This window comes from Bos grunniens, chromosome 3, assembly GCF_055505025.1.
Source record: "Bos grunniens cultivar Pamir isolate PY7600 chromosome 3, Bosgru_T2T1.0, whole genome shotgun sequence".
NCBI classification, from domain to species: domain Eukaryota; kingdom Metazoa; phylum Chordata; class Mammalia; order Artiodactyla; family Bovidae; genus Bos; species Bos grunniens.
The window spans coordinates 83,303,866-83,315,282 of NC_141167.1; the positions used below are offsets into that span (position 1 = coordinate 83,303,866).

Below are 11,417 nucleotides of genomic sequence, written 5' to 3' on the forward strand. Positions count from 1 at the left end.
GTTTTTCTAGTCACTTACAGGAGAACTCAAGAGAAATTTGTCCCACCAAAGGGACCTATTAAGTGTTCAAAATGTAGATGACTTGCTGGTGGCCTCAGAAACTTGAGAACACTGCAAAGTTGGTACTGTGGCTTTGTTATACTCCTTGCTTCCCAGTCCAAAAGGCTTCACCAAACAAATCGAAATATTGCTCAACTGAAGTCTAACACTTACAGTATTTATCAGCTGCAGCTCATAGTTTTAAAATCTGTAAGTCAGCTCATTGTGCAGATAAGGAACTAACAAAAAAAAAATGAAAAATTGAAAAAAAAAAAAAAGAAAGAAAACCAAAAAAATGCACAGTGTATCTGGGTACTAGTACAATATTGTAAACAGTGGGTCCTAATATTGTAAACATTGGGTCCTAGCATTTGAAGAGAAAACAAAACCTCTGATAGAATTACTGTGTGCTAATTATGAAGATCAACATGGTGAACTCCTGGGAGCAGAGATCACCAGGTTGCTTAAGGAGAGGTGAACAGGCCCAGGTTGGAAACAGAGCAAGTCAAAGCTCCTGTGGCTTACCATAGTACTTTGTACCTCATAACCTCCTAACCCCTATCTTGTCCCTCCCCATTTCACTCTACACTGGTAACCATTACTTTGTCCTCTGTATATGTGAGTCTGTTTCACTTCTGTTATATTCATTTGCTTTATGTTTTTAGATTCTACATATAATTAATAATGTACAGTATTTGTTTTTCTCTGATTCATTTCACTAAGCATAGTGCCCTACAGGTATTATATACATGACTTTTTCTTTATCTATTCATCCATTGATGGATAGTTAGGGGGCTTCCATCCTCTGGCTATTGATAAATAATGCAGCTATGAACACTGGGGTACATGCATCTTTTCAAATTAGTGTTTTCATTTTCCTCAGATGTATATACCCAAGAGTTGAAATGCTGGATTATATAGGAGTTCCCTTTTTAGTTTTTTGAGGAACTTCCATAATGTATTCCATAGTGGCTACACCAATTTACATTCCCATTAACAGTCTACTAGGGTTCCCTTTTTGCCACATCTTCACAAACATTTGTTATTTGTAGTGTTTTTGTTTATAGCTATTCTGACAGGTGTGAGGTGATAACTCATGGTGGTTTTCATTTGCATTTCTCTGATGATTTGGTGATGGTAAGCATCTTTCCATGTGTTTACTGGGCATTAGTAAGTCATTCTTAGAAAAATTTCTGTTTAGATCTTTTGAACAATTTTAATTGAGTTTTTTTTTAAATTGACTTGTGTGAACTGCTTATCTAGTTGGATATTAATCCCTTATCAGTCCTATTATTTGCAAATATTTTCTCCCATACAAGAGGCTGTCTTTTCATTTTGTTGATGGTTTCCTTTGCTATGCAAAAGGCTTTAAGTTTAATTAGGTACCATTTGTTTATTTTTGCTTTGCTTATTTTTCCTTTTGTTTCCTTTGTTTCCTTAGAAGATAGGTCCAAAAAATATTGTTAACAATTTATATCAACGAGTGTTCTGCCTATGTTCTCCAATTATTGACAAAGCAAAAGGCAGACTATTTCCATTAGTAATTATTGATAACAGCAAAGTAAAAGCAATTAACCTATGTCCAGGTACTCAAGCCCTATATTTGACACAAAAAATTGACATCTTTTGGAAAGATGATATAGAAAGGAAAAACATCTGATTAATACACAAACAGAAATCTGGCATTTACAGATAAAGACTTCAAAAAAACAGGTCCAAAGTCACTCAATTAACCTTAGGATGTAAATTCTCTTCAGTTTAATTACTGATGGATAAACAAAGGTAAATATGATTTAGTTAGCTGTTGTAATTAGTATAGTTACTGATTTAGACCCAATGTCAAAACAAAAACAAACCAAAAGCCCATAGGCTTTGTCCTCAAGACTTAAAGTAAGAGTATACATAAACACTGGAAGTTCAACATATACCTTTCAGTAAGTGCTTCATAATAAGATTTTAAATATTAGATAATGGCCTCGGATACCATCCCTTGTATTTCATATCCAGGAAATAGTAAAACTATTAAAAATGATAGAACAGTTACTAAAACATTAAATTGTCATATTAATGTGATGACAATTGTGACTGACACTCAGAATTTATTGAATTTTGCAAGGGCCATGTCTAGATAAAAATTTAGACTTTCAGTCACCATAGTTGAGCTATTCCTTAGGTTTGAATAAAATAGGACTTTATAAGGAATCACCAAATGATATTTCAATAGTTATCCATTTGAAAATGCAAGCAATGAGGACAACACAATTGGCAAATTAATATATTGCTAAGAAAAAATTTATAATCTGCTATTTGGGAAACTGCCTCTACCATTCACCATTGGTATGATACATTCAAAGGTCAATCCCTCAAAGCAAATAAAGTACTGAGTTCTAAATATTCAATAATTCTATTATTTAATTGCTATTTTGACAATTGCTTTGTTATATATTTTACTGTGTACTGGCTGTGTATTTAGACTGCTGTAACTTGCCCAGAAACAGATAATAACAGCAATGAAAATCATTAGAAGTTGTACTGTTACTATTTTATAGTAAGACAGGGAGAAGACTGTAAGGGCATATGCAAACTGCCAAATTTAGAACTAAAGAATGTTCTTCCCAAGAATCTGGGTGTCATCTATAAGTACACAACAAGAAAGAGTGTCTCTCCCTACTTCTGTGAGAGAGTAGGAAATTAATTTGAGTAGGAGCCTTCTTCCAAGTTGCAAAACCACCTCCTGACATAAAGAAATGAGAAGTTTGTTTTTGTTTCCCTTTAGATAAAGCCTAAAAGGTAACAAAAATGATCACTCCAATCACTAAGTGAATTTAAGATGAACTGGCTTAAAGCTCAACATTCAGAAAACTAAGATCATGGCATCTGGTCCCATCACTTCATGGGAAATAGATGGGGAAACAGTGTCAGACTTTATATTTCGGGGCTCCAAAATCACTGCAGAGGGTGACTGCAGCCATGAAATTAAAAGATGCTTACTCCTTGGAAGGAAAGTTATGACCAACCTAGATAGCATATTAAAAGCAGAGACACTACTTTGCCAATAAAGGTCCATCTAGTCAAGGCTATGGTTTTTCCAGTGGTCATGTATGGATGTGAGATTTGGACTGTGAAGAAAGCTGAGTGCCGAAGAATTGATTCTTTCGAACTGTGGTGTTGGAGAAGACTTCTGAGAGTCCCTTGGACTGCAAGGAGATCCAACCAGTCCATTCTGAAGGAGATCAGTCCTGGGATTTCTTTGGAAGGACTGATGCTAAAACTGAAACTCCAATATTTTGGCCATCTCATGTGAAGAGTTGACTCATTGGAAAAGACTCTGATGCTGGGAGGGATTGGGGGCAGGAGGAGAAGGGGACGACAGAGAATGAGATGGCTGGATGGCATCACCGACTGGATGGACATGAGTTTGGGTGAACTCCAGGAATTGGTGATAGACAGGGAAGCCTGGCGTGCTGCAATTCATGGGGTCGCAAAGAGTCGGACACGACTGAGCGACTGAACTGACTGACTGACTGACTGATGCAAGACAAATGATGTTGTCAAGTTCTGTCGTTTGAAGGTTTGTTATTGTTTATCTTGAAAACATGTATGTAATGGGGTGTATCTGCTTGGCTATATAAAGGGGAAGATTTCTTTGTTTTTCTGATCCTTTAGTGGATTGCCCCTGATGTCCACCACATATTTTCTTGTTTGATGTTTATTCAATATTAAATCTGTGTCTTTCTCTTCTGGTTTTGTCATGAGATTTTCTGAATGGTAAAAATATTTCATTTTTAATTATATTTATCCAATATATGATACTAAAACTTAACAGAGTTTTCCTAGAACAGACCAACCTCACTTACACACATATATATGAAAACTTTAAACAAAAGCTTAAGGATGAGTGATAAATTATGTGCCTGGATATACATTGCACTACTCATAATAACCAAGACTGCAAAAATGTAATCTTTAACAGCTGACAGAACTTTACATTATAAAACATTAAGTATGCAGTCAATGAAGTAATATTTTCAAGAATGATTTGGGGCATAGAAGTTAGTATTCAATTTTTAATTTGTGATCTCGTTTTACCTTTCTGTTTATCTTCATCTATTGCTCTTGGTCTCAGTCCACTGGTTTTCATACCACACTTCCAACAGTCTCTAAAAGTTTCACCTTTGATTCTCTCAGCCTTTTCAATATGCTTGTGTGCTCTGGGAACAACACTCCCAGAAGATAAACTAACTTCAGCCTCTTCTGCATAGCTCCTTTAATGAAAACGATCTTACAAATAAAGTAGAACTGATACTAAAATTATTGGAAGATCCATATGTGATGGAAAAGGATGGTGTATAGAGAGTTTTACAATATAAAATCATTATAAATAAATTTGAAATCTTTTTGCCACTTCTAGATAGAATGTCTGGACATAGTTTCCTGAAGGGAAATCTGAGGCATGTATTACTGCCACCATTTTGAAATGTGGAACATGGTCACCATTAAGGTCCACCAAGCTAAGAAGAGATGCTGGTCAGAGAGGCCCCATTTGATGCTGCTATTGGGAAACCTTTATTATCAATATGAATCTTCCTTACTTACATCAAAGTGCCTTACTTTAAAAGCATTTTTGACCCCAACCAGGCCCTAGATAACTTGTTCCAGATCCAGATTTAAAAACTGTGAACACTTCATTTCTTCTCTGAAGGCCAGGTACATAGTAAGTCCTCAATATTTGTTCAATTCAGTTCAGTTCAGTTCAGTCACTCAGTAGTTTCCAACTCTTTGCGACCCCATGAATTGCAGCATGCCAGGCCGCCCTGTCCATCACCAACTCCGGGAATTCACTGAAACTCATGTCCATCGAGATGGTGATGCCATCCAGCCATCTCATTCTCTGTTGTCCCCTTCTCCTCCTGACCCCAATCCCTCCCAGCATTAGAGCCTTTTCCAATGAATCAACATTTTGCATGAGGTGGCCAAAGTACTGGAGTTTCAGCTTCAGCATCATTCCTTCCAAAGAAATCCCAGGGCTGATCTCCTTCAGAATGGACTGGTTGGATCTCCTTGCAGTCCAAGGGACTCTCAGGAGTCTTCTCCAACACCACAGTTCAAAAGCATCAATTCTTCAGCACTCAGCTTTCTTCACAGTCCAACTCTCACATCCATACATGACGACTGGAAAAACCATAGCCTTGAAGAGACGGACGTTTGTTGGTAAAGTAATGTCTCTGCTTTTCAATATGCTATCAGGTTGGTCATAACTTTTCTTCCAAGGAGTAAGCGTCTTTTAATTTTATGGCTGCAGTCACCATCTGTAGTGATTTTGGAGCCCCCCCAAAAAAAGTCTGACACTATTTCCACTGTTTCCCCATCTATTTCCCATGAAGTGATGGGACCAGACACCATGATATTCGTCTTCTGAATGTTGAGCTTTAAGCCAACTTTTTCCTTCTCCACTTTCACTTTCATCAAGAGGCTTTTTAGTTCCTCTTCACTTTCTGCAATAAGGGTAGTGACATCTGCATATCTGAGGTTATTGATATTTCTCCCGGCAATCTTGATTCCAGCTTGTGCTTCTTCCAGCCCAGCATTTCTCATGACGTACTCTGCATATAGGTTCAATAAGCAGGGTGACAATATACAGCCTTGATGTACTCCTTTTCCTATTTGGGACCAGTCTGTTGTTCCATGTCCAGTTCTAACTGTTGCTTCCTGACCTGTATATAGGTTTCCCAAGAGGCAGGTCAGGTGCTCTGGTATTCCAATCTCTTTTAGACTTTTCCACGGTTTATTGTGATCCACACAGTCAAAGGCTTTGCCATAGTCAATAAAGCAGAAATAGATGTTTTTCTGGAACTCTATTGCTTTTTTGATGATCCAGCGGATGTTGGCAATTTTATCACTGGTTCCTCTGCCTTTTTGAAAACTAGCTTGAACATCTGGAAGTTCTCAGTTCACGTACTGCTGAAGCCTGGCTTGGAGAATTTTGAGCATTATTTGACTAGCGTGTGAGATGAGTGCAATTGTGCAGTAGTTTGGGCATTCTTTGGCATTGCCTTTCTTTGGGATTGGAATGAAAACAGAACTTTTCCAGTCTTTTGGCCACTGCTGAGTTTTCCAAATTTGCTGTCATGTTGAGTGTAGCATTTTCACAGCATCATCTTTCAGGATTTGAAATAGCTCAACTGGAATTCCATCACCTCCACTAGCTTTGTTCGTAGTGATGTTTTATAAGGCCCACTTGACTTCACATTCCAGAATGTCTGGCTCTAGGTCAGTGATCACACCATTGTGATTATCTGGGTCGTGAAGATCTTTTTTGTACAGTTCTTCTGTGTATTCCTGCCACCTCTTAATCTCTTCTGCTTCTGTTCGGTCTGTACCATTTCTGTCCTTTCTTGAGCCCATCTTTGCATGAAATGTTCCCTTGGTATCTCTAATTTTCTTGAAGAGATCTCTAGTCTTTCCAAGTGTGTTTTTTTCCTCTATTTCTTTGCACTGATCGCTGAGGAAGGCTTTCTTATCTTTCCTTGCTATTGTTTGGAACTCTGCATTCAGATGCTTATATCTTTCCTTTTCTCCTTTGCTTTTCGCTTCTCTTCTTTTCACAGCTATTTGTAAGGCCTCCTCAGACAGCCATTTTGCTTTTTTGCATTTCTTTTCCATGGGGATGGTCTTGATCCCTGTCTCCTGTACAATGCCACGAACCTCTGTCCGTAGTTCATCAGGTACTCTATCCATCAGATCTAGTCCCTTAAATCTATGTCTCAATTCCACTTATAATCATAAGGGATTTGATTTAGGTCATACCTGAATGGTCTAGTGGTTTTCCCTACTTTCTTCAATTTAAGTCTGAATTTGGCAATACGGAGTTCATGATCTGAGCCACAGTCAGCTCCCGGTCTTGTTTTTGTTGACTGTATAGAGCTTCTCCATCTTTGGCTGCAAGGAATACAATCAATCTGATTTTGGTGTTGACCATCTGGTGATGTCCATGTGTAGAGTCTTCTCTTGTGTTGTTGGAAGAGGGTGTTTGCTATGACCAGTGCATTCTCTTGGCAAAACTCTATTAGCCTTTGCCCTGCTTCATTCTGTATTCCAAGGCCAAATTTGCCTGTTACTCCAGGTGTTTCTTGACTTCCTATTTTTGCATTTCAGTCCCCTATAATGAAAAGGACATCTCTTTTGGGTGTTAGTTCTAAAAGATCTTGTAGGTCTTCATAGAAGTGTTCGGCTTCAGCTTCTTCAGCATTACTGGTTGGGGCATAGACTTGGATTACTGTGATATTGAATGGTTTGCCTTGGAAATGAACAGAGATCATTCTGTCATTTTTGATATGCATTCAAGTACTGCATTTTGGACTCTTGTTGACCATGATGACTACTCCATTTCTTCTAAGGGATTCCTACCCACACTAGTAGATATAATAGTCATCAGAGTTAAAGTCACCCGTTCCAGTCCATTTTAGTTTGCTGATTCCTAGAATGTTGATGTTCACTCTTGCCATCTCCTGTTTGACCACTTTCAATTTGCCTCGATTCATGGACCTGATATTCCAGGTTCCTATGCAGTATTGCTCTTTACAGCATCAGACGTTGCTTCTATCACCAGTCATATCCATGACTGGGTATTATTTTTGCTTTGGCTCCATCCCTTCATTCTTTTTGGAATTATTTCTCCACTGATCTCCAGTAGCATATTGGGCATCTACTGACCTGTTGGCTCAGATGGTAAAGCATCTGCCTACAGTGAGGGAGACCTGGCTTCAATCCCTGGGTGGGGAAGATCACCTGGAGAAGGAAATGGCAATCCACTTCAGTACTATTGCCTGGAAAATCCCATGGACAGAGGAGCCTTATAGGCTAAAGCCTACGGGGTCGCAAAGAGTTGGACACTACTGAGCGACTTCACTTTCACTTTCACTGACCTGGGGAGTTCCTCTTTCAGTGTCCTATCATTTTGCCTTTTCATACTGTTCAGTATGAAACAGTATGAAGAGATCTCTCGTCTTTCCCACTCTGTTGTTTTCCTCTCTTTCTTTGCATTGATCACTGAGGAAGGTTTTCTTATCTCTCCTTGCTATTCTTTGGAACTCTGCATTGAGATGCTTATATCTTTCCTTTTCTCCTTTGCTTTTTGCTTCTCTTCTTTTCACAGCTATTTGTAAGGTCTCCCCAAACAGCCATTTTGCTTTTTTGCATTTCTTTTCCATGAGGATGCTTTTGATCCCTGTCTCCTGTCCAATGTCACGAACCTCCGTCCATAGTTCATCAGGCACTATAGATCCTATCAGATCTAGTCCCTTAAATTTACTTCTCACTTCTACTGTATAATCATAAGGAATTTGATTTAGGTCATACCTGAATGGTCTAATGGTTTTCCCTACTGTCTTCAATTTAAGTCTGAATTTGGCAATAAGGAGTTCATGATCTGAGCCACAGTCAGCTCCCGGTCTTGTTTTTGCTGATTACATAGAGCTTCTTCATATTTGTTAAGTAACTACAAAGAAAGGAAAGCGGGAAGGAAGGTAAGATGAAAAAAGGGAAATGAAGGAGGATCTCTGGGCAAGGCCTTATGATAGTCTGGACTAAAATGACAAGTGAGGAGCATTCCATTTCCTCAAAATCTTTTTCATATCTTTTCCACAATTATGAGAAAATGATGAATTTATTCAATGACAATCTATAACCTCATTTAAAACACAGATCGGAGAAGGCAATGGAACCTCATTCCAGTACTCTTTTGCTTGGAAAACCCCATGGACAGAGGAGCCTGGTAGGCTGCAGTCCATGGAGTTGCTAAGAGTCGGAAGCGACTGAGTGACTTCACTTTCACTTTTCACTTTCATGCATTGGAGAAGGAAATGGCAACCCAATCCAGTCTTCTTGCCTGGAGAAACCCGGGGATGGGGAAGCCTGGTGGGCTGCCGTTTCTGAGGTCGCACAGAGTCGGACACGACTGAAGCAACTTAGCAGAAGCAGCAAAACACAGATGGAATATATAAAATATATTTCAGAGCATAATTAAATTCATTAAATACTGTTTCCATGAATAATCTAGAAATGCAAGATTTTTCTATGGAAGACTTGGAATAAAGAGTGTCAAAAATGATGGCATAGAAAATTTACTTTAAAATGCCACTTAATTAAGATATAGATAGATAAGTAGATACATATTTTAAATATAATGCTTCATTTCTAAGGCATTTGATGTCTGGATTCATTTAAGCAGCCTTTTGGAAGTCTTATTTTTTTTTTTTTATTTATCAAACTTGCTATTCTACTAAGTTACTTAAGTATTATTACAGATAATTTGTGTATTAATTTATTAGGACAAACAGATTAAAGTTCTTTTTGTAGATATTTCTCCCATTTTAATTATATAAAATAAAAATAAGTTTGAGCATTAAATTGATGTTTGTGCCCAATTAAAATACATTAAATATAAACAATTTTAGGCACTTTGTTTTTTAATAATTTGGTTCCAGATAAATTAAAAACTATTTGTTGGTTGATTTGGGGATTGATTCAATTTTTTACCTTTTGTTAATCCTATTTATCATGTTGTTATAATAATAAACATAATTTATTACATGATATTTTTAATATACATATAATACTTAACACAATAGTCCCAAAGTTGCATATCTTTTGTTTCAGACTATGCCAATCCTCTATTTTTTCATTTGCCAAGAAAAATGCTAAAATATACTTCCTGTTTCAATAATTAATGGATAATTACTTAGACAACCCAGACTCAACACTGGTCTGTGTTATACTATGGTGGGCAGGATCAACTGGCTCAAATGTAAGACTTATTTTGCCACAGTCACCCACAACCAAAATTGTGTAATATTTTATAACTCATGTTATGAAGTTTTCTCAGGGGAGGCAGCATCCAAGCCTGTCTTAAATGTCTTGAACTAGAGGAGGCATTGGGTTTGGTTTTTATTATAGACAGGGTGTGTGGCTTGGTGAGAATTCCAGTGTGTGGACAGAAGTTTATGCTTGAACCTCCCACTGTTGCCAAGACACAGAGAACCTGTGCTTTCTTACTGACTTGTTCAGATGTGCAGCAAAAGGGGATGAGAGAGATTTGGGGCCTAAATGATATCAGCAATCAAGCATGAAAATGGACTCAGACTCTTAATTATGAAACCTTACTCTGTTACTTCCTAGAGGTAGGATCATGGATAATTTAACTTACTTGCTTTAATAGCAAGCTCTTCCTCATAGATTGTATTTATTTAATAAATTAAATGGGGATATATGAGTTTTCACCACATAGTTATAGTGGGGATTAAATGGGTATATGGGTGTGTGTGTGTGTGTGTATGTATACTTTTCCCACCCCCCCCCCCCCACACACACACTTTGAAACTTCTTGGAGCAAAGGATTAACTCAGAACTGATTTTCCTCCTTAATGGAACAATTACATGCTAGGACATTTTTCTAAGTGGAATATGTGACATAACTGTCATCACAAGCTCACACTGTTACAGGGGGGAAAGCTAAAAGTGACTAGAATTGGCGCCATAAATTAGAGAAAGGAGACCGTTTAGATTTAGAGAAGGAAAACTTAACTATAAACATGGAGCAGTTAAAATTTAAGGTCCACTTTGAAGGCTGAGTAGTGCCTTCAGTGGGAAAGAAGTAGAGAAAACTATTTTTTCAGACAGAAGGAACAGCATAAACAAAAACACTCAGTATGGGAAGTGCAAGGAATGGAATGACAACCAGAATTCAGGCCTTGTGGGGAGGATTGGATATCCACAGGATAGCCAGTCACCTGTGAAAGAATTCTATTAAAAATTGCCAAATTGTTCATTATAAATTATAAAACCCAAAGGATATTTCAAAAATAGAAGTGAATACCAAAGTAAACAGCCAAAGAACCAATTCATAGACATGATGCAACTTAATATCTAAATTCATGGTATTTTCCTAGATCAAAAATCAATCAAGTATATTTCACCTTATAGTAAACACAGAGACAAGATACGTCTGGGGCTGGGAAAGACCTACTTGACCTGCTCATAAAGTAAATGGAGGGAGACTGTGATTATCTGTGATGACTGGGGAACTAGGAGAACTGGGACAAAATTTGGTACAAACTATGGTATAATATTTCCACCATTCATCAAAGTCTGGAAGGTTTTAGGATTATGGCACACAACAGATTGAAAGTTACAGAAAAGTTCTACCTATGAATGTTGTCAGAAAGTTATCCACAGACAAAAAGCCTATTTTCCACTCTAGTAACTCTTTTATCTTCTCAGTTTACAGTAGTAAAGAAAAGAAATGAGGTCTTAGATCTCATAAATCCTATAACTAACAATGAAGAAAGAAAATAAATGAATAAAGAAATAGTACAATTTCA

The 11,417-nt window shown here is 37.5% G+C and overlaps 1 pseudogene; it reads left to right on the forward strand.

Moving 5' to 3' along the window:
• Positions 1 to 461: 461 nt before the first annotated feature.
• Positions 462 to 557, forward strand: LOC147375933 (signal recognition particle RNA; annotated as a pseudogene).
• The last annotated feature ends 10,860 nt before the right edge of the window (positions 558 to 11,417 follow it).